Below are 24,140 nucleotides of genomic sequence, written 5' to 3' on the forward strand. Positions count from 1 at the left end.
AGACAAAGGGGCTGGCAGTTGGAAGTTGACTAAGCATGTATGGGTGTGGTTAAGTGCTGGAGGATATAGGCAGGTATCAAAGGTATCTGGCTTATTTTATACACAACTCTCATGACTCTTACTCCATCTTACAAAAGAGGAAATGGAGCAAGGAGGGGCGGAATCCTTGCCAAGTCCCACAGCCTTTCTGGATTAGAGCTGGGATTGAAAACCCAGGGAGACTATGAAATAAAATTTATCGTATAGGATCGTTGTGAGGGTTAACTAGACATAAATGTACCTAGTAAGTAGTGAGCACACAGAAGTTAATAGGTATCCCATAATTGTCATACTCTCCTACGCCTGGAGTTTTCCAGCAAGAGACGGGACAACATGGCATATAAAGGACCTGGGGTTGGGCCCTATGTCCTAATCTCAGCAGTACCAACAAATAACAATGATCTAGAACACTGCAATAAATCTACTCGTTTTTGTGTGTGCAGTGGTAAACAGAAAGAGACCGAAAAAGTTACTGTTCTTCCTCTGTAAATACAATTTTGATGATAGAAGAAAATAGTAACCTTACTTAGAAATCTCAAAATTAACAAAATATTAAGTCACCCAAATTCTTTTATGTGACTATTAATATTTTTGTACTCTCTCTTTTATTCTCTTTCACACACACACACACACACACACACACACACCTCCTTTTCCTGGTTGTTATCATAGTTTATGTATATTGCCATATGCAGTATTTTAATACAAGTTAGAATGATGTAAGAAAGCATCTGCCTCTATACACCTTTGCCAATCCAGTGTGTAAGCAAATTTTTAAAACCTTTTCTGTCTGACTGATGAAAAGGGTACTTCACTATAATTTCTCTTACTTGTAAGGTTGAATATCTTTGCATATGTTTAAGAGTCATTGCTATTTTCTTTCTTTAAAAATATGTATTTTCCATTGAGGAAGGCAGAATTCTAAGATGAGAACTCAGATCACCTGACAATTTGATTTCAACCTTGTGAAGCCTTGAACAGAGAACCCGGCTTCACCACGTGAGACTTCTGATCAACACAGCTATGAGAGAACAAATGATGTTTTATGCTGCTAAGTTTGTGTTAATTTATTACACAGCAATAGAAAAGTAGTGTATCCAATGTTTCTACATAACTTCCATATTTATTCTTCATATCATCGCAGAATATGCCGTCAGTGACACCTGATATAATTAACTGTTTCTTTACAGTTGAACATTTGGGTCACTTTTAATTTTTTGCTGTTATAAATACTGCAGTGATAAATAGGTTCACACACATAGCTTTACCCATTTTTTTATCATTTAATGTTTATTTTATCTGCTTTTATATCGAACAGATAATATATTACTGGTTTCAAAATTCAAATATACAAAATGATAAAAACTGAAGAATTTTCTTCTCTCTTCCATGCCTTGGCTATTCACTTTTCTAAGCTCCAAACGAGCCAAGTATTAAATTATTTTGAATACTTCTAAGAGATATTTTATGCCTAAATGATAGCATACAATGTCCACTGTTCTGTACCTTGCTTTTTCACTAAACAATATATTTTGAAGATTGGTGTATATCAGCACCTAAAAAATAACCTCTCTGTACCAAATAGCATTCTGTTATATAAATGTACCATCATTTATTTAACATCTTTGTTATTTAACCATAAATACACAATAATTTATTCTGTTGTATAAATGTACCATCATTTATTGATTGATGAACATGTAGGGTTTTTTGGAATTTTGTTCCTGGTCATCACACAAGATAATATGGAATAATTCCCATGAGGACAACCAGAAAAGCTAGCTAAATGTTATATATATATAGCTGAAGTAGTAGAGGGTTAAACAGCGAGAAGGAATTACTTGGTGAGGAGTTGAGGGGAGTGGAAACCCAAGGAATGTGAGCCCAACCTCTGAGGGTGTTTTAGACCTGGGCAAGAAAAATGTTGAGGACTTTGTGACAACCTCATGGGACCACAAGGAGTTATGGACACTCCAAGGTGACCCCTCAACTTTAGGCTGGGACTCCAAAGGGATAAACCCCAAAAATGAATGAATCCTAAGTGGCAAGCCCTCACAGGGACTGATCACCACCTCTTAATTCCTGAAATTGGAATGAGATGATTCAAGATTGCTAATAGCTCTTGGTGGAAGCAAAGGTACATCTCTGTGGAATGTAACCACAATCGGCTTCACATTATTTTTAGAAACAATTTTACAAATAAAAAGCCCAGCCACCAAAACCAACCAACCAAGCAACAGGCACATTAAGGAGTCCTGACAACCTGAAGAAAAATTAATAGAAACAAAAGGAAATAAACACAGATCCACAGGGGTCCCAGGAATTCAGAGACTAACTTGAAACTCCTTGTTGTTACTATGCCCAAGGCAATAAAGGAAGAGAAAACATTTTCAGTGGAGGATTGGAAACAATAGTTTGCAATCTTTGCTCTTACAAATAGGGTAGCAGTGACTGTATTTGCGCAAGTATTTTTGTAGAAGGAATATGTAGATGTGCTATTTCTGTGTCAAAAATATTTGCAATTGTAATTTTGATAGCTACTGATGAATTGTTCTCCTTAGAAGTGCTACCAATTTACATTCTTACCAGAAGTGTAGGAAAATGGCTGTTTCCCTACATTCTTGACAACCCATGTATTAACAAGTGTTTAAAGTATTTTCTAATATGTTGGGGGGGGTGGTATCTCACTGTAAGTTTTATTTGCATTTATCTTCTAAAACATTTGAACATAATTATATATGTTTAAGGGCTATTATTTTTTCTCTAAATACCCCATTAATTTTTCTATTGGATTGTTGATCTTTTTCTTAATGTTTATGGGAGTTTTTTATATATTAGGGAAATTGGTCCTTGTTTTCTAAGATATAAATTGCAAAATCTTTTTCTCATTTTGCCCTTGAGAATTTTGACTTTGGTTACTGTGGATTTTTCTGTGTCCCAATTTTTTATTGTCAAATTTTCACATTTTTTTGTTTCATTACTTCTGGTTTTTATGTCATGTTTAGGAAGACCTTTGCCCCTTAAAGATTATGTATAAAAAATCACTATAATGTTTTCTTGCACTTTTATGGTTTCATTTTTAAATTATTGATCCAACTAGACTTTTCTTTTAGTGGCCATCTAGTTATTTGTATCATTTATTAAATAATCCTTCTATTCCTCACTAATTTGAAATGCCACCTTTATCATATACTTAATGCCTGTGTACATCTGGGACCATTTTTTTGAGTTGTTTTCTGTTTCCTGGGTCTTTCTATTCATCTACCTGTGATATACTTTGCAAATTATTTGGCTTTATACAATATGTTAACATCTATTAAAGGTTGTCCCTTCTCAGTATTCTTCTTTTTTAGAATTGCCCTGGATATCCTTATTTATTCTTTTGTATTGGCTTTGGAATTTGCTCTTTGTTTCCCAAATAAACCTGTTGGTATATTTAGTAAAATGACACTACACTTATAGAGTGATTTAGAAAGAATTAACATCAATTCTTTCCATCCAGGATCATGGTATGCCTTGTCATTTGGTCAAGTCTTCATTTTGTCTCTCAGAAGAATCTTACAGTTTTCTGTGGTGGCTAAATGGGGTGTCTCTCGATTGGATGGGGACCCTAAAATGTGGGGTGACAGTTGGGTAGAAGCCGTGTCATGGATGGTGAAATAATTCACCCAAAGTAGAACAAAGGGGATAGAAGTGTATTGATGTATTGAAAACACCTCAAGGGAGCTGCGGGCAGGACAGAGAGGCTGTTTGCCATGAGGAGGTGGGTGGGGGCTGCTTTTAAAGGGGGAAGATGAGGATGTATGGTGACATAAGGAATCTTCCCTTTTTTGGGAACTGTGCCTACTTGTAAGTAGCCCATTGGTTATTTGGGGCCTATGGATATTTTGAGGTGGGTCTTCCAGGGGCCTGTGTGTTTTCAGTCAGGTGGCCCTTTCTGCATTCCATTGCTCAAGGCTTTCACCTAAACATGGCCTCTCTATTTTCTTTCTCTAGATCTTAAACACTAATGGTAAGTTTGTTTTTGTTTTTGTCCCATTGTGGTTGGAGACTTTTTTCTTTATACATACAAACTAGTTTTGAATCTACCTGAAGGGCTACTAATTTGAAGATTTGAAATGTATGCCCTGTCTTCTTAGCAAATTTGCTTATTCTTTGTAATATAAAAAATTACCAAAAAAAAATACCTACAAAAAATTTAAAAAACTTCTTCAGTTGATTCTCTTTGATTTTTCAAATATATAGTAAATAATAAATATTGCTTCTTTTTAGTTTTTACACCTTTAATTTTTTTCTTTTGCTTAATTATATTGGATTATACCTATAGAATTAAAGTTAAATAGCAGTGCTGATCATTATTTATTTATACTGGGTAAATGACAAAAATGGGGCTATTGGTTCAAGTAAAATACATCTTTTATTATTTTGGTAAGTGAGAAAGTTACCCTATGGTTTTAATTTACATTAATTCTATTACTAGCAAGTTTTAACATTTTTTTTCTTTTCATTTAACTTTTTCTTTTGGACCGCCAATACTGGGCTTGAGTTGATCATATTGCTTAGTTCATGGAACATTTTCATCTATGGACCATATAGGCTCCCTCTTATTTTAAAATTATTTATTCCCAGTTTTCACTATTATCATTATTAGTCCATATTCCTAACCCCTTCCCATTATAGATTACCATCATCATGTATTTAAAGTGGGTTGCTTTGTTTTGGGTTGTATATGTTATTGCAAAATATCTTTTGCTTTGTGTACATGTATTATTCATGTACATAAATGGTCTTGTATCATGTGTCTCAGTAAGTACTATTGCTATGTGAAAATCTGATTTGAAGCTTGTACTGCCATACTAAATTTCCTGGGATGTGTGCATCATATTTTATCTATTCATGCTCCAATAGATGGATGCTCAGATTGCCTCTGACTCCCTGCCAAATTCTTTAGCTGCTCCAACGTTATGTGAGAATTTCTTTGGGGTATTCACTCAGGATCTTGGGTTATATGTATATAAAGTCAGTAATGCCAGTTAGCTCTTCAGAGTGGCAGCTCCAGTCTGTATTCCTATGAACAGAGCATGAGAGCTCTTAGACCCCCCACACTCCCCCAATATCTGTATGAAAGATTTCCTATATGCTTGTCCCTTGCGTTTTAATTTCTCCTGTCTATTGATTGTTCATATGTTTTTTCTACATATTCATTTTAATATAGCATACATATTCTTTATAAAACAGATATACCAATTTCACCTTATTGCTAGGTAGGTTTCTCAATATATTATTTATGTTTGAAAGATTTGTGATGTTCCTTCAGGCATTACGATTTTGCGATTTAAAAGACATTTAAAAAAATCATTTCTATCAGGAGTTTCTACTTTTTGTAAGAGGAATTTACTTTTAATTTTCCCACAAGCTGCTTGTCTAAATACAACAGAGAAGTAGTTGAGAATTCTAAAAAAAAAACTAGGATATGGATGAGGAGGGGCCAGGAAGTCAATGTAGGCATAGCAATCATTTTAGAAATATATTTACTCACTCATTTAATAAACAACTACTAAACTTATTATGAGCTAAGCACTGTAATAAATGTTGATGATACAGAGGTGAGTAAGACAGTCACCTCCCTTAAAAAACACATGTCCAGTGGAGGAGAGAGGCATGTAAAAACAGATGAATTGCAAGTATAACTACAGAAACATTAGCAAAGCCCTGGGGACACAGGTTTCTTCCATTATGTGACCCAGGTTTTCCAGTGTTAAATTAATGTGTTTATTATATTGATGACACATTTTCAGAGTCATATTAAGGGAGAGAAAAATAAAAGAGAGATGAATCCATTGATTGTTGGATTTAGTCAAAAAATATTTACCAAATGACTTGTTCTGTCAGGGTCACAAAAGTGAGCAAATGTTAAATGATAACCTTCAAAAGACAAAAAAATTATTGTCTGATTTTAAAGCTCCCAGGAGCAGTCATTCACTGTAATTCGTATAGCATGATGAGCCAGAATATTTAACATATTCCTTAGTCATCCGTGTTGCACGTCGGACATCATAACATGTGTGTATACTTGGGAGTAAGCACTTCAGTTTCGTTGGTTGTGGCTATGTAATGCTAATTCCATCTTGTTTTATTAAGGATGAGCAAAGATATATTCAAAAGAAGACATGTTTCCATAAGGCAGGTGATTCTGCTTGCATGGATGGTGACCTGACCTCTTCAGGATGTCCTCAGGCAGAGATGTAATGCATAAAGTCAATCCTCTTCAGTGATTTTCCAGTACTACCCCAGGTGGAGGGACGTCTTCCATGTGAGGGAGCTGGGTGCTTGCAGATTTAATAGTATGTGATGGCAGAGGTTGGTTGTGAAAAGTGTGTAAAGAATTGCAAAAGCTAGAGGTGATAGAGATTTTTAAATTAGATATAGTCATTTTATTTCTAAGCTGATAATGAGGTCCTTTAAAGCCCAGAGATTCTAGGAAGAGCAATTTTGGACTCTTCTTTCGTTAAATCCCCTTGAGGAAATGTGTTGGACCCTGAGGTTGCCTCCCATCATCCATTCCCTAATTATGGAGCAGCCGAAGGTTTAGATGTGACTGACTCCATCGGTAAATCAACTGCAATAATCCCATCCTCCTTCCCATGTTGCCTGATTCATTGGCAGCCAGAGAAGCCTTCATGGAAGAGGGGAATCAAGTTAGACTTTGAAGACAGAGTAGAATTTTGATAAGTGGAGAGCAAATTACGGGCAAAAGTGAAGAAACAAGAATATGCAAGGTTTGTTCGGGGATGGTGAGCAAACCTTTTTTAACTAGAGCAAAATGTTATACTGTCTTTATCTCCCAGAGCTACCCAGGTGATTAAACTGAGTTCTTCCATTTAGTAAGCAATTATTGAATGGTGAGTAGTGTGGAACTAAGTAATAGACAGGCTTCAAAGGAAGTTGCCTCAAGCTTGGGAAACCCCACAGCAAAGGTAAACCCATTGATTTTAGAGCCAAAAAGACCTAAGATGTAATCTAACACAATCCATTCATTTTCAAGTCACAGAAACAGACGCCAAGATAGCTTAAGTGAATGGAAGCAGCAAAGTACGCAGGAAAAAGAACAAGTTGTTAGAGTCAGTTAAACTCTTTTACTTTCATTTCCATCAGCAGAAAGGTGACAGTAATAGCACAAGAAGCTGTCACTGCTGTCCAGGGACACAGCATATGCAAAGCACCAGGCACAAAATAGATACTAAGTAAATATTCCCTTTCATTTTCTTTCTTCCCTTTATTGATAACAACATAGAAATTCTATGGCAGAGTTAGGAATAACTCTACTTGACTCCCAGGACAGCTCCCTCCTGCACAGTACAGCAGTCCACTGTTAGAATCTCATGGGAAGGAACCACAAAGGCCTCCAACTTTCTCCAAAGAGGAGGAGCTATCTTCAAAAACTCTTATCTAGTTTTCTTATGCATGCACCAATCTCATTCTCTTCTCTAAACATGTGAAAGCCTTGATTCTGAATCCCCACTCCTGTAGGAATGTTCTTCTTCCTCCTTTCCATCTATCCAAATCCTCTCATTCACTCATTTATTCATTCAGACATTCAGTCTGCATGGAGTCAGAGAGTCATCAAACCTTTACTGAGTACTTATTATGTGGCAGGCACTGGGATGGGAGTTGAGATTATGGCACCAAAGAGAATAGTCCTTCCTTCAGGGAGTCTAGCAGGGGCAGTCTAGTTTAAGCACAGATATGCTCACACCAGGAAAGTTAAGGGATGATGTTATAGAGGTATGGGCATGATATCTTGGGAACATTAGACAGGGAAGACGAGGTGTGCCTGAAAGGTCTCTGCCATTATTCTTACTGCAATTACACACCCATCATATTCTTCTCTACCTCCCATTATACATGGAGATGGCCACACACAACAACTGAGCCCATAAGTACATATACTGCTTACTATCAGTGCAGTGATATCAACATGTAGATAGGTATAGGGTGTGTATCTAGCCAGAAAGGACCAGGGCAGTCCAATCAAGGTATCTCAGGTTTATCTAGAAAAGCAGCGGGTCATGCCCAGGGCTAGAGGATGGATAATTCCATCACTAACAAACTTTAGTAAGGGCCTCCTACAGTGTTTCTAAATCTTGGTTGCACATCGGAATTATCTGGGGAGCATTTGAAAAATAGAGATGCCTAAACCCTACCTTAGGCTTATAGAAGCAGGATCTTTTGAGATGAAGCCCAGGCATATGGGTTTTTAAGTGACATGTGGTTGATTCTGATGATTAATTAGCAGGAGTTGGAAGCACTGGTCTGTTTTGTGCCAGACATTTGCAGAGCACTGAGAATACACGAGCAGTCCTATTCATGCCTTAGAAGATAAGTCTCTATCCTAGAAAGACTGAGTCAGGTGGGAGAGACAGGCAAGCAAAGATGAACAATCAACCAGATAAGTTCTCAGATACAAAGTGATGTTGGGGAACTAAGATGAGAAGGACCAACATACTTCCGGGAAGCAGGGAAAGCTTCCTAAGTAATGTTCATTTGAGACAAGATATAAAGGATGAGCAGGAGTCTCCCAAATGAAGGAGGTGTGGAAGGAGATCCCAGGTGCAGGACAGAGCCTCTAGCTCCCATAGGGCTTAGCCAGTAGGTCAGGTGATCTGCAGGGAAGTTGGAGGGAGAAGGATTAGGGAACTTCTATCCTGGGACCGGGCTCTTAGGTGTGTTTGAGCTGGAGACGGTGATGTGCTGGATTGCATCACTGATTTATAGCTGTTTCATAAACCATTTTTATTTCTTTCAACCAGACCTTGTACCTAGAAGACAGTCAAAAACAGAACTTGCAATGGGAATGTGTGAGAAGGGCAACAATTCCCTCAAATTTGAAGTCAAAGGGAGGCTTTCCTTGGTAACCTACGGAATTCAATGGAGTGATCATAGGAGGGGGAAGGGCAGGAAGGGGGGGTCATGCTGCAAGGGAAAGGCATGGTGATGGGAGCAAGGTCTGCACATTCTAGGACCTTCAGGGTCCATGTGGCTGGGGCAAAGCACTGGGGGAAAGGCAGTGGCCAGGGATAAGGTCGGGGAGGAAGGTGTGCTCCATCCAGGCTTTTGAAAGGCTTCTGATGCTCTGCTGCAGTATGGACTTCATCTCGTTGGCATTGGCAAATCCTGGTTATTTTATGCAGAGCAGTGACAGGGTCATCCTTCCTTTTCCGAAAGGTCATTCTGAGCATATATATATTTTCTTTCTCCAATGGAATTGTAAGCTTGCTGTCAACAGGGATCATATCTTGACTTTTTTTTTTTTTTTTGGTATCACCAACAGTGCTTAGCAGAGCAAGAGCAAGGGATACATGTTGAGATGTCAATAGTTAATGGATTCATTAATTATTTGAGCAGCACAAACCCATACTCAAGTTAATGTTATAATACAGGTATTACATCCCATGTGGTACCTGATACTTAGAGATCTCAGGCAATCTTAAGCTATGCTTCTTAATGTAACATGCACACAAATCACCTGAGGATCTTGTTAAATGAGGATTCTGATTTCTTATGTCTTTGGTGGGGCCTGAGATCTTGCATTTCCAACAAGCTTCCAGATGCTGCTGCTGCTGCTGATTTAGATTCCTACACTTTGAGTGGTGGGGATCTTGAGATGCGGCCCCCTTATTTGGAAAAGTTCCAGTGGCGGGGTCATCTGTGAATTGTGGAATGTTCTACAGGGATTATGGAAGTAGAGAGGCTTCATCTTGAGAGGCTAAGACTCCAGACAGCTTCCTGGGGACGGGTTTGGAGGGCAACCACATATCTTTGAGGCCCTTTGGGTAGATATTGATGTTATTTGCCTTTAAAGAAGCCTCTGGTGCTGTGGCCAGTTTCTTCCCTGCACTACTAGAATTGAATTCCAAAGAAAATCCATTAGTAACAGTAGAATTGCTAATAGAACAGCAGATTAAGTCAGAGGGCTCTAAAAACAGCGTGCTATCAGCGTGTCATTTGTTTAGGTCTTTGTAGAATAGAGTTTTTCTCAGGAATTTTCAAGTTTGAAATTTGATTATGGGCCACTTTGTAATTTCTTGATATTTCCTCTTTTCTCCTCTGTGAAAACAATACTCATGGCCAGGTGATGGCAAGCTGGAAGTCCCTCAGGCCTCGCTAGCTGGTAGGCATAAAGATGGCCACATTGGGTAGGCTGAGGTCTGGCAGCTTGCTGCCACTCATCACTATGAACAGGGTCTCAGTCTTCATTTTGAGGTTTCCTTGACCTTTCTTCTGACTCTCAGAGAAGCCCCAGGCCACATCTTCCTCCATCCCAATGTTAGTATGCACTGTTGCCTGCGCTTGCATCTTTCAGCCATGGACCCACCATGGCTGCTCCATCTCAGACAGCTCCTCATGACACTGCCAGTCTCCTTTGTTTCCACTTTATGCATGGCTATGGCCATTGCTCACTTGGACCAAAGCTGGGAGTTAGTCCAGGGTAGCAGCAAACAGACTTATCTTTGGAGACAGAATGCCACATATCAGCTGTGTGATTGTGCACATTCTCTAACCACTCTAAACCTTAGATTTCTTGCCTATAAAACGTGGTTAACTGCAGTTCTCTAATCTCAAGATTGTTGAGATAATAAGGTAATCGGCCTAAGCTCCTAACTCTATTCCTGGCTAAGTAAACATTGACCATTATCCTCACTGCTTTTCTCTATCACTGTGGTTCTGGCCCGGGCAAGCTTCATTCTTCTTTCAGCACAGCTGAGACCAGTTAAGTTTTCATGACATGGCCGATGGCTCTGGGATAAGAAAAGGCTATTAAATCAGGGGGAAATACAACTGTTATTTGACGTGGAGACACTTAGGCATGAGAGACCCAAGTGCATTCTCCTGGGGTCCCTCTCAGGGGCCTCCTGGCATGCCTCCAGGGCTATCTTTCTATGTCAGAAGACATTTGTTCTGCAAGAGAATGTTTTTGAACTTATCTAGACTCCTTTGAGTCCAGGCTCAGAGATGAGTTTTGTCATCCTGGGCTCCATTTAGTTTTCCAGCATCAACTCCTTCTTGAGGTTACTGACATTAAGGAACCTTCACTCCCTAGAAAGAGAGCCTTTATCCTACTCTGGGATGTCACCTTACCTTGGAACAAAGGCCAATGCCTCTTTCCCCTTCCCAGTCTTGCCCCAGGGTTCACTCTCTTTCCTTAATGCAGAGGAAAATTGAACTCTTGACTCAACTCATACTTAATTTCTATTCAGGCTCCCATGAGAGATAATCTCTTATAATAACAATAATAATAATAGCAACAAAAATAGTTTTTCTCTTGTTTTCCTTGCCCCACTGCCTCTAAAATGATCTTTCTTAAACATGCGTCTTATTATTCCACTTTCTGCTTTAAAGCCATTGTGCCTTCCCTGGCACTTAGGTGACAAAATCTATGTTAGCATAAGCAGCTCTTTATATGTGCTGGTCTTTTGTCCTGAGATGTTCTTTGTTCCTTTGTTTTCTCAGAGAATGCCTGTTCTGCCATCATGGCCCGCCTCAAATCTGACTTCCTCTGTGGATTCTTCTTGGAACCTGGCTGTGTCCCCTATCCCAGATGTCAGCCAGGATCTCTCCTCCAGGCCCCCTTGACACTCTACACCTTATTCCATTACATGACAACGTATATAATAATTCACTTCCAGCTCCGCCTCCCTTCTGTCAAAGGGAGCTCCGTGAGATAGTCTCTAGTCACAGGAGTGGCAGTGAATGAACTAATGCTTACCTTACATTTTGTTTCCTCTCTCTTCTGACCCTTACTAGAGGTCTGTGAGACAAGTAGGACACATATTACTGTGATCTCTGCTTTATATATGAGAAAAGGAGTTTCCAACAGGTAGGTGACTAGTTCCTGGTCACCTCGTCAGCTGAGTGAGGGGAGGGGGAAGTAAACCCAGACTGAGTTCTTTGGACTGTCATTCCAATGCCCCTTTTCACTACTTCTGATTGCTTCCATTTTGACAGAAACTAAACCCTGGTAGGAAAAGGGTCTCAAGGAAGACAAGGCATGGGGCCAAGGAAGACTGAGGGAGATGGCGACCTGCTGAGGAGCCAGAGCAGCAGAATCCCTGGGACTCACAGGTAAGGCTGTTGGGTGTGATGAGAACCGTGGGGTGTCCACTTGGCTGACTTTAGGACTTGGAGGAAGATGCTCTTTGATGAAGACTAGGTAGATGGGAATGGAGATATAAAGAAGCACCATGAAAACGAGTTTTATGCAAAATCAGATCACAGTCAAAATCCGGTCTCAGGCACCACCTCACAGAGGGTCGTTTCTTTCCAGCAGCCCTCTGGATGGCTCTAAGTGATTAATTTTATGAAAGTCTTGAACTGCTGCTAAGAGCCCTTTTTAAACCTGAAAGCAAAACAAACAAACATGAAGCCCTACAGAGCCGAGAATAAGCTCCAAGAGAGTGAGAGCATTGGAAATAGTTACTGGGATGAAGAAGGGGATCACGGTGTACCTTGTTTCCAACCCCACCAGCATTGTCAACTCACCCACCTGCAAGTCCTGTGGGCAGTCTGAGCTTGGCTGGGGGGACTAGGGGGCGTTGCAGGGAAGATGCCAGGATGGGAGGGCTCAGAGCTATTTCAGACTCAAGGCTAACATTCACGGAGACCTTGAGTTACATCATGAAAACTGTCTGGACTTTAGGCCCCCTTATGCCAAATGCGGTTTCCAGAAAAAGGATCCGCCACATATTTGGAAGCCCATCAACCAAAAGTCGTCTCGTCACTTTCGTGTATGAGATCTTTTCATTTGTGAAGAGTATATTATTTTGCTTAATTATGGGCTTAGAGGAGATGGCATAGAGCAGCGGAAAAAGCATGAGCTGGGAGTCAGAGCGACCTGGGTCTGAATCATGGCCCTGCCATCCGCCAGCTGTGGGGCCCTGGCCTGGTGGGCGTCAGTCTCCTTGTACATGAATAATAATAATAATTATAATAAAATATAATATAAATATAAAAATAAAATATAATAAAAAAATCATCATCATCATCATCATCATCATCATCTTGTAATAATGACCTATATTATAGGGCAGTTGTTAGGACTGGATTGTTAATGCATGTCAAGAATCTTGTCTTATTCTGCTATTTAGATATTTAATAATCAGTAACTAGTATTAATAAAATGTCTGACCTATAATAGTCACATTCGGTAAATGAGGTTTCATGTTCACTCCAGAAATATATAGAGAGTGGTATGTTATATATAATCTTCTTTTGCTGATAAAATATACTGTTTATACTGTTTATATTAAATTTCCATTTCCCAGTGGAATTTACTGTTATTTCATATCAAAACACCTCCCCATGCTTACCTTTCCTTCTTAGATGAAGCCTCATTGGTGTCCCACACGTGCTGATTTTCAGCACCTAGACAATTGGTTGTTTTTAAATACTTATAGTTTATTTATAACCATCTATGTCATGATTAATTATGCGTTTCTTAAGGAAGAGTGCATCTGGAAAGGAGTTAGGGTTATCTCTATCAGTCACTCACTGCCCAAGACTTGAGCTTCACCTCCAGTATGGGGATAATATTTAACCCATGTATCTTACAAAGGTGTTTTTTTTCCCCCCTGAAAAAAAAAATCAGGTAAGATCATAAGTGGGAAAGAATTTTTTACATTATAACAGATGTGTAAATTCGAGCTGTGATATGGTTTTTGCTGTAGATCCTTTTGCAGCAGATAGGAAACTTCTTTGTGCTCTGGCCACCTGCCTGGGAGTCACCTTGCGGTTACTTAGAGCCTCTTGGCACCACTGGATGTTAGGAGATTGAGCAACTTTCTTGAGTAATTGTCTCCTCTGACTCACGTTCCTTGCAGTCCCCATAGTGACCTGTGTACTACCCAGGATGAGCAAAGAATTTCTTCTCTGGAGTTGTTTAAGGAAGAGCCCCAAACTTTCAGTGTAGTCTTGTTTTACACAACTTCTAGTACTACCTGCCTCAGTGGCCACAGAACAAATCTGTACAGCTGTTGGATTCAGGTTTGCTGAAACAGATTTTGAATACATACTGTGGGAAGGACATAGAATCTTCACTCTAATGAGATTCTTTTCATGGATACCCATCTCTCCTTAAGGCCCAGTTGGGGTGGAAGAGCATAGTTAATACATAGCATGAGTACCAACAAATCATCAAGGGATAACTTTCAGGTGTACTTGACCTTCTTTCCTTACTTTCTCTGGTTTCTGGTCTCTTTCTCCCTCCCTCCCTCCCTTCCTCTTTCTCTTTTTAAATCCCTTACCTTCCCTACTTCCCTTTTACTACACTCTTTCCCAATCAGTAGACCCACCATGGCATTCCCAGGTATAAGTCATTACCTTTGTTAGATGTACTTAGAGTGCAACAGTTGTAGACATCTAGTCCAGGTCCGAGATTGGAATCCCTTGCTCTGTATTATAATTACCTGAGGGCTAAAAGATATGATGTCTGGGCTCCAGTTGAGTTGATATATCAGGGAAGAGATGGGGGAGCTGGATCCTGGGCCTGATACTTTAAAAAGCTTCCAAAAAGATTCTAATGTGCATTCAGCTTACACTGGTTGAAGATATTTGGAGAGTGAAGATATGACAAAACTATTCTAAAAATAAACTAAAATAAGATTTATGGCTCAAAGAGCTGCAATCATGAGGTTTGGCCACACTTGCTTGTTTTCTATCCATCAAATAACAAGTATTTTTTGAGAATCACAGAAAGAGTGGTTGGTTATGCCCAGGCAGAGCTTCTAGGTGAGTTTCAAAGATAAGGCATGTGCTGTACTAAACACTTTTATGTACATTATGTCATTCAACCTTCTCAACAAAGCTAGGGGGTCTTTTTATCCCTCCCAGTTTACAAATGAAGAAACAGAGGCACCAAGGGATTGCTTAAAGAGCTCAAGATTTGACCACTAGTTAGAAGTAGAGCCAAGAGGTATGAATATAGACATTTAGCAGTCTTCCTTTTAATTATCATGTGATACCTCCTCTCTACATTGACAGATAAGATGAAAACACAGGCATTTGCTGGAGCAGTGGTTCTCAACCTTGGCTGCATATTAGAATCACTAGGAGAGCTTTATAAAAATGTCCTTCACTCAGGTCACACCTTGGACCAATTAAACCCCCCAGTCTCAAGAATGGGACCCAGACATCAATAGTTTTTAAAGTGTCACAGGTGACAAAATTGAAAACTACTGAGTTAGAGGAAAGAGAGCAATACAAATGAGAGACATGAGGATAAGCTTCCTAGGTAATACTTTACCTGAACTTGGCATGAGAGAGAATAAAGCCCTCCCCTTGCTAAAGACGCCCATTTCCTAATCTCAGGGACCTCTAAATATGTTACCTTAAATGACAATGGGGAAGTAAGGGTGTGGATATGTTAAGGTTGTTAATTAGCTGATCTTAAAATGCGGAGTTAGCTTGGAATATTCAGGTGGACCCAGTGTAATCACATGGGTCCTTAATTGTGGAAGAAACAGGCAGAGGATGGAGAACCAGAGAAATGGTAGCATGAAAAGGACTTGGCCTGATTTAGCTGGCTTTGAAGATGGAGAACAGACTTAAGGAATGCAGGTGGCCTTGAGCTGGAAAAGGTAAGGAAACAGGTGCTACCCCAGAGCATCCACAATGAACACAGCCTTGCCAACATCTTGCGTTTAGTCTGGTGAAACTCATTCTGGGCTTCTGACCTCCAAAACTGCAAGAAAATGAACTCATATTGTTTAAACCCCTGTTCATGGTAATTCGTTTCAGCAGCAATAAGAAATTAGTATAGTGCCTTAAAAAGGAAGGGTTTAGAGAAATGTGTGGTGAGTGTGAAAAATACCCATTTAGCTGCAGATTTGATTTTCTATGTATAAGTATCTATGTACTGCACACTTCACATCTCTGCCCTATGCAGTGCCTCTACAATGATAGGCACCTACAGACTGCAATTGAGCCAGAATTCAAACCCAAACCTTTTAGACTCTAGAATCAGTGCTCATTCCCGTTACCATGCTGTGTACTTTTCCTCAAGACTATTTGGCATGCTGGTGGTTTTTCTGATCTCTGCTTTGAGCAAAAGCAAGGAAACGTAATGTCAGAGGAGACTTTATAGCACAGAGAAAACAGATTCTCATTCAAGCCACTTAGAGGAACAAACCACCTCTAATTACTTGGATGTTTAAGGAAGATTGATCTGATAGTTGTGTGCAAGAAGGATTGAAGTAAATGAAGGTGGGGAAGACAGATCAGTCAAGAAGTCCCACAACAACGTAGGCTCCTGAGGGTTTGAATTCTGAATGGCGGGGTAATGGTGGCATTAGAAGTTGAGAGGAGAGGAAGAATCCAGGAAACCTGGAGAAGAAAATCAAACCAAGGGAAATCATGCTATTTGAGAAGGGCAAAGGAAAGACAGAGTCAAAGACAAGCTGTGGCAGGCTTAAAGGGTGGTTGGCAGTGCCCCTGACAGAACTGAAGGTGCTAGAAAACAACAAATTCGGGCAGTGGGATGGGATAGAGCAATGGCATAGAATAAAGAATTTGATTGGCATTTGTTCCTGGGAGGGAGACTCTAATCCTTGGACTATCCCAAGTGATATAGAATATTGTTTTTATGCTAATGAAATGGCTCAAGGTAGGCCCCTGGATAATTTTAGTGTGGAGTCTGGTCACAAGAAAGACCAACCATGGGGCGCCTGTGTGGCTCAGTTGGTTAAGTGTCTGCCTTCAACTCAGGTTGTGATCTCAGGGTCCTGCATCGGGCTCTCTGGCTCAGCAGAGTCTGCTTCTCCCTCTCCCTCTCACTCTGTGTTCTCTCTCTTGCAAACAAATAAATAAAAATATTGAAAGAAAGGAAGGAAGGAAAGAAAAAGAAAGAAAGAAAGAAAGAAAGAAAGAAAGAAAGAAAGAAAGAAAGAAAGAAAGAAAGAGAAAGAAAGAAAAGCAAGCAAGCACACGTTGATTAGAGAGTTGGAACTTTGAGCTATCTTGACATCTGTGGCATGGAGGAGGGCTGGAAATTGAGTTCAATCAATCATGCTCATGTAATGAAACCCCAATAAAAACTCTAGACAGTGGAGCTTTCTGGTTAGTAAACACATTATTGCTGTGCTGAGAGGGTGATGCATCTGATTCTCCCAAGAAAGGGCACAGAAGCTCCATATCTGGGACCCTCCCAGGTCTTAACCCTAGGAGTATCCCTTATAAAAAAGTATAATCATAAATATGGTGCTTTCCTGAGTTCTGAGAGTCATTCCAACAAGTCATTGAATCTAGGGTCATGGGGAACCCCTTTTTTGTAGCTGGTCTGTCAGAAGTTTCTGTGGCCTGAAGAGCCCTGAGACTCGTAGCTGGTAGCTAACCTCTGAAATGGAGGCAGTCTTGTGGAGGACTTTGCCCTTAACCTGGGAGGTCTGTATTACCTCTAGCTCCTAGTGTCAGAATTGAATTTCTGCTCACCTACTTGGGGTGGAAACAGCGTAGGTGGATAGTGCATGACATCAGTGTCTGTGGGCAAAACTCAGAATTGTGTGCAACTAGTTTCCCCTCAACACTAAGGCCAAAAGAAAATGCTGAGAACATTAAATACAACATTAAAATACTCACACCTTGATTCTTCATTGACCATTCTGACTTCCCCAATGTCTTTGCGCCAGTGGGATAGAATGAAATAACAGGGTCTAAAAGACAAAATGGAGTTTCTGTTACTTACTTGCAATGAAATGGTGGACAGGTAACTAATTCTCTTTGGGCCATAGCCCTTTATCTTTAAAATGGGAATATTAAGGCCTAATTTGTAAAGCTGTTAAGAGAATGAACATAAGGGGCGCCTGGGTGGCTCAGTCATTAAGCGTCTGCCATCGGCTCAGGTCATGATCCTGGGGTCCTGGGATCGAGCCCCACATCGGGCTCTCTGCTCTGCAGGAAGCCTGCTTCTCCCTCTCCCACTCCCCCTGCTTGTGTTCCCTCTCTCGCTGTGTCTCTCTCTGTCAAATAAAAAAAAAAAAAATTAAAAAAAAAATCTTTAAAAAAAAAAAAGAGAATGAACATAAAAAGGTGAGATCTTGGCACGTGACAGGTGTTCAGTGACAGTTATTTTCAGCTGTCCTTTAAGATTATTCCCAGTCGGAATGGTTCTTTCTGAGCGAGATTTTCTTTTATCCAGTTCATCAAAAGGAAGTCAAAGTGATTGATGTGGCTTCACTGAACACTCAGTGAACTATCTAACTTTGGGGGGATATGCTGACTCAACCTCTCAAATGTCAGTGGCTGGGAGAGAGCTTCGTCTTAAAGAGGGTCTTACTGTAATTGAAAAATTCACAGCGTCTGCTCTGCATGTGAAGGGAGGACACCCCTTCAGTGCCTGCATCTGCTGTCGCTATGATGCCTACAACAGCTTGCTGCCGCATTTGTCACAACCCATCTTGGCTGCAGGTGCACTGTGTCTATGCTCAACAGCGCCATTGCCATCGGGACACCATAAGCTTCAGGGAGTTGCCCAGGGAGGCCCAGCATGTCTGGGGCCCAGAATGAAAGCCAGGCCTGTGGATGCCTCCTTGCCCGCTCAGCTCCCTCCTCCTGACTTGCCTCTCTTCCATCTTGTGGTGAGGTGGTTACAGCTCTGCACCAAATAACCAGCATAGTTTCCTGAAGGAACACCCATTTATCATTTCCCTCCGATGATCACACAAAATGGTTGGGTGTCATCCCTCATGTGAATTTATCTCTTGTGAAGAATACATTTTAAAAAAACACTTGTTTACTATGCCAAGTGCTGGGATAGAAATTTACGTGGGATGACCAGATAAGCTTCTGAGGTTTTATTCTATCAATTGTGCAGACAGGATGGCGGAGCCCCAAAGCAATCACAGTATTTAGGAGAAGAGACAGGATTTAAAATTAGGTGTGTCTCACTCCTAATCCCTTTTTCCTTTACTGAAGGTTTATTAACCCACATGGGCCCGCTTCTGAGAAAGCTGGCTACTTATTTCTAGGTAGAATCTGCTCTTATTTTTCTTTTATTCCCAGACCCCATCACATTTTATTTTTTAGAAGCTTTATTATGACATTCCCTATTCTTTAAATGTGGCTTAGTCGACAGAGTGTATTTTCAAATAATTAGGGAAAGATAACAGTGCCAGCTACCCCCAAGTGCCAGTCTGTTGGCTTAAAGTTTTTTTAATACCCAGTCTTGACTCCATGGTTTGGGTTTAAACAGAATTTTTTTCTGGAGACTTTAGCAAAGCTCACTTCTTTTGCCATCCGCTCTTAGTAAGCAAATCCTGGATGCTTTCCTTGCCACGAGTGCTTAATGGCAGAGTACATCTTGTCACCATCCAAGGCAGATCCTTTTGAGTGGCATATTCTCGTGGCTGGAGGGAAAAATCTGATCCAGATCCCACAAAAAGACAGATGGAGTTTTCCATGCAAAACCATTACTCTTGGATTCCTGGCTAGTGGATTTCTGTTTTTCAAAATTGTGGGTTTTTTGGTTTTTTTTCTCTCCTTTTTGACTCTTGCTGTCTTTCTATCTCAGGAGTGATGTTTGTTATCTCAAGCTTAAATCCAAAGGTGTGATTGGGATAGATCATTGGAAGGGTGTATAAGACTTGAGACAGCTGTGACTAGATCAAATATTACACCCAGTCCAAGCATTATATAATAATAGAGGTCCCAAATAAAAGAATGGTGAATGTCAGGGGAAGTAAGCTGAAAGCTGTTGGTTTTTAGGAAAATGATGATGATTTGATAACTGGGTTGTTCAGATTTAATGAGATGATGTCTGTAATGGTCTTAAGTGTAGGGCTTTCTCCCTCACAAGTTCTCAATAAATGACCTTCACTGTGAGTACCAGGTCAATGTAGAAACAATGACAAATCAGATGAATCAGTGATTTCCTAGCTTTTGCCTTTATAGAACATTGTTTTCTAAGAACCTAAATGGACCCACATCTAACAGGAAAGCATTTAATAAATTATAGTCATTATTATTATTGCTGTTGATATTATGAGCATAACATCAACATCAAGGGAGACAGTTAAACTGTCAGGTGCTAAATGCAATGATTGATACATGTACAGTGGGATTAAGCGCACCCCAAGAGAGAAAGCTAGGGGTTTCCCATCTTTGTTAAGAGAAACACAAAGTTAAACAAGAGTCTTGATAGGACTGAGAAGCTCTGAGTTCTGATAGCAGCTGTGCAATTTAATTTCTTGCAGCCTCATTTGGTCCTCAAGGATTAGATATAATAATATCTCCCAAAATTGCCCAATAAGAATTCTAGCTCCCAAGTCCTGACCCGTGACTCAAAATCATCCTGGGAGGATGCTATGGAATGTACAGTTTGAACAAACAATCCCAAATGATACTTATGATTAGGTAAGTTTGGTAAACAACTAGGTTGGAACAATCTATAAAGGCTACCTGCTCTAAAATTCCAAGAAAGTAAGAGTTTCTATTAAAAAAACCATTTTTGCCCAATCTCAATGACAGAGTGAGAGCTCTTAAGTCCTGAAATTGGGTTCCATTGGCTGTGTGTGTGTGTACATGTGTATGCATGTGTGTACATGTGCGCATGTACATGTTTGTGTTGTGCGTGTGTTCACATGTGCGCTTGTGTGCTTTGCTTGTGTGTACATACATGCACACGTGTGTGTGTGTGTGTGTGTGTGTGTGTGTGTGTGTTGGGGCATCACTATAGCAATAAGACACTTTAAAAATGCTTAAATCCAAGGTCATCACTCTCCAGGCTAGTTTAGGAATGGCTGGACCAAGGCAGGAGAGATGAACAGATGACCTCATGTTGTCTCTCAGAAACCTATGATTCCATGAGAACGATACAGGTTTTATGCATGATCTGTCCTGTTTACCTCCTCTTGCCTGAAGTCAGTGAGTCATGAAAAACCAAAATTGCTATTGAAATGTCAATTTGGAAGATGTCTTTGTTTTAGTTAGAAGGATTTTTGTGGAAATATGACTTAAGCTTTTGTGTCTCAAAAGATGAGGTGGATTTCCCTGGGAAAAGACTCAAGAAAACCCAAAGAAATGGGAGACTTATTTTGTATTAAATATTTGGAAAAAGACAGGAATCTCAATCCATTAGTCATAACCAAATACCCAGTGATGGTGCTCCTTCTCTGATGACTCTCCTGGAAAGATTAATGGTTCTTTACTGTGAACTTTCCTTTCCACTCTGGGCTCCCACCTGCAGTCTGAGTTGCCTATTTACCTCATGGCTGAACTATTCTAGTAGTCAGCTCTTCTGGTTTAATAATCTCTAATCTATTCCCGCTCCAATCCATTCTATACACTCCTGCCAGAATAATCTTCTTGAAATTCTACTTTGCAAACATCAATACCTTTCTTAAAACTTCAATGGTTCCTATTGTGTTTATAGGTAAATATTATAAAATTAAAGATTCTCAGATGGATAGAACCTCACAATCATCACAGTTAGCTCCTCAAATCCAAACACCTTTCTCTGGCATTCAAAGACCTCTTATTTACTCTATATGTTAGTCAGGACTCCTGTTTATGAATTACAGAAACTGGCTTGGGGGAAAAGGGAAAGTCAGTGGTTTCAAAGCTAAATAACAGGAAGAAAAGATGTGGCTAGAACCAGGGGCTTGAACATCATCAGGATTCCTTGCTTGTCTCTTCTTTCTTCTTCTCTCTGATAGCTCCCTTTCTCTGCGGCCTCTGGCAACTTTAGCCTCATACTTTTTATAGATTTTCATTGGGCAGAAAAAAATTTTCTTTAAGTAATTCCAAATGCACACATGCTAAGGAAGGTCTCTCACTGAATGCCTTGGGGGAAGTGCAAGAAATAGTTGGGTGTTCAGAAAGAGACTGTTATTGTCAGGCCCCATTGGAACTATGTGGTTGAGTTGGGGTGGGGTGGGAGAGAGCAGTTACCTAAAAGAAGGAGGTGCTTACCAGACTAAACTGAAGAGTTCTGGGTAGATAAAGCAGTTAGTTTCACAACTCACAGTGTATTACTAATAAACTTCTTTGAGCTTATTTTATAGTACTCTTTAAATTTTTATATAAACTACATGAGTCTAGACAATGCTTTTGCATTCCATATGTACATTTTAGCTTCTATGGCTTTTCCAATACAATTCCTTATATCTACATCCCACCTCATTCTCTCTGCCTAGATGTACCTGTAAAACCTAGCTGAAGTTATTGCTTCTTGGCCTGCCCTGGGCTTCAGAGATGACAGTTGATAAATGTACCATGTTTATGCAATTCAGTTGGTACTAAGTATCTACTGTCCGGTATTAGCAAGTACTCTGCTATGTGTACATCCTGTCTCTCCAACTTGATTCTAGCCATCTTCAGGACAGATGTATTTAAACTCAGCTGCAGAGATAATTGTTATTATTACTATTAAATCCCTGTTTTATAGTTTCCTAGATTTGAGGAGAGAGAAATTTGGAAAATAACAGCAAGAAAGTCAAAGAATTAGAGCATATAGTTGTATTCAATATCAACAATCATAATTACACTAATTGAACTGATAGCAGCTGCTATTTTGAACTTTGATCAAGAGAAGAGAATAATAAAAGTGTGTCCCTCAGATTGAGTTTGGGCATCAGTTTAGAAAATATCTCCAAAGGTGTTAAGCATTTTGAAAAGGAGCTACTCCTAGGGCTATCAGTCTCTGCATTGGCAAAGAAGAGCATAGAGTTCTCTGTTCTCAGAGCTCTCCCTTTCTCTCACACCTATTTCTACACCTGAGCATAAACACCTTTATGTTTGACAGGGATAGTTTCACAAATAAAAAATTAGAACAACCCAAGACTATGCTCCTGGGAGTAATGATAGTTTGCCACTCTATCTCTTGCTTAGAACTGGTATAAAGTGCACTGTGTTTAGTACTATAATTTGGCACTCAAAAGTATTATTTTCAATGGAACAAAGATTTTCAGTATATGCATACATACTGAAGATAATCTATTGAGTAAGATGCTTAACAAAATAGGTAGAATAGAAAAATCATGGTTAATAAGTAAAAACTTCTTGGAATATTTCATATGACTGGTCTAGAATAAGGATTTCAAAATTATTTCTTGGTCTGTATTCTTTAGTCCATAAAACTAATCCATCAAAAATACTTCACACCTTGTGTAAGGTTCTAGATGAACAAGAGGACACAGTGGGTCTGGACTCATGAGGATAGTTTAAATTCCCATCCAATCTTTCACATCAAGTTTTTAAACAGCAAAATTGACCAAGTTCTAACTTCTTCCTGGGAGAAATGCAGAGAACTGGAATTGGTTATGACAAAAACCAAACTAAATTCACCTTCATGACTTAAAAAAAAAAACCAACAAAACTGATTGGATGTACAGTACCAAGAGTGAACCCTAATGTAAACTGTAGACTTTGGGTGATAATGATGTGTCTGTGTAGGTTCATCAGTTGTAACAAATGCACTGCTGTGGTGGGGGATATTGAGAGAAAAGGAGGCTATGCACGCACAGGGGCAGGAATTATGTGGGAATGGTGGGAAGAATTTATGTTCCAAGGACAGGAGACTAGGTGAGGAGCCTCTGATTGTCTGTGTCCAGCTCTCAGGTCAACCAGTGATCATGTCCACTTGATGACCTCCTCCAACGCTTTTGCATGTTCTTTCTCCATGAACCCCATTGAGTACTCACAGAATAGATCAATAGATCAAAAAGAACCATAAGATCTTGGAGGGAGGGGCAGTAGCATTAATCAAAACATTAATGAAGCAGGGGAAAGGGAAAACCCACTGGCTCTAGAACATTGGGGAACACTCATTACAGCTGAGGAAAGGGAACAGAAGGTGGGGAAAAGTCTATTCTTGGGACAAGGGGCGGGATTAGGTGCTGAATCCACAACTGGCAGACTTCAAGTGACAAGTAACAGCAAAATGCTGCTGGGCAAGGGATGGGAAAGGAACAAGAATGTGTAGACAGAAGCTTTTTGAGAAGCAGCTCAAGGGGAAGATCTAAAACTCAAACAGGCATTGCTCTGATACACATCCACCACCCTGAAAACAAGCTATCTCTAGGAGTTTGAAATCTCTGATGCACTGAGTATAACCA

The 24,140-nt window shown here is 39.9% G+C and overlaps 1 long non-coding RNA gene across 3 annotated transcripts in view; it reads left to right on the forward strand.

The window, feature by feature from the left end:
- The window catches only part of LOC115945105 (uncharacterized), a 249,494-nt gene that overhangs the window by 217,839 nt on the left and 7,515 nt on the right, over nucleotides 1-24,140 (forward strand). For all 3 annotated transcript variants that reach the window (XR_014144351.1, XR_014144353.1, XR_014144352.1), the window contains one exon: nucleotides 12,046-12,162. This is a non-coding gene — a long non-coding RNA (uncharacterized LOC115945105). The remainder of the gene's footprint in view (nucleotides 1-12,045; nucleotides 12,163-24,140) is intronic.

Source organism: Leptonychotes weddellii, chromosome 4, assembly GCF_054177405.1.
Source record: "Leptonychotes weddellii isolate Sample4059 chromosome 4, ASM5417740v2, whole genome shotgun sequence".
Taxonomy (NCBI): Eukaryota; Metazoa; Chordata; class Mammalia; order Carnivora; family Phocidae; genus Leptonychotes; species Leptonychotes weddellii.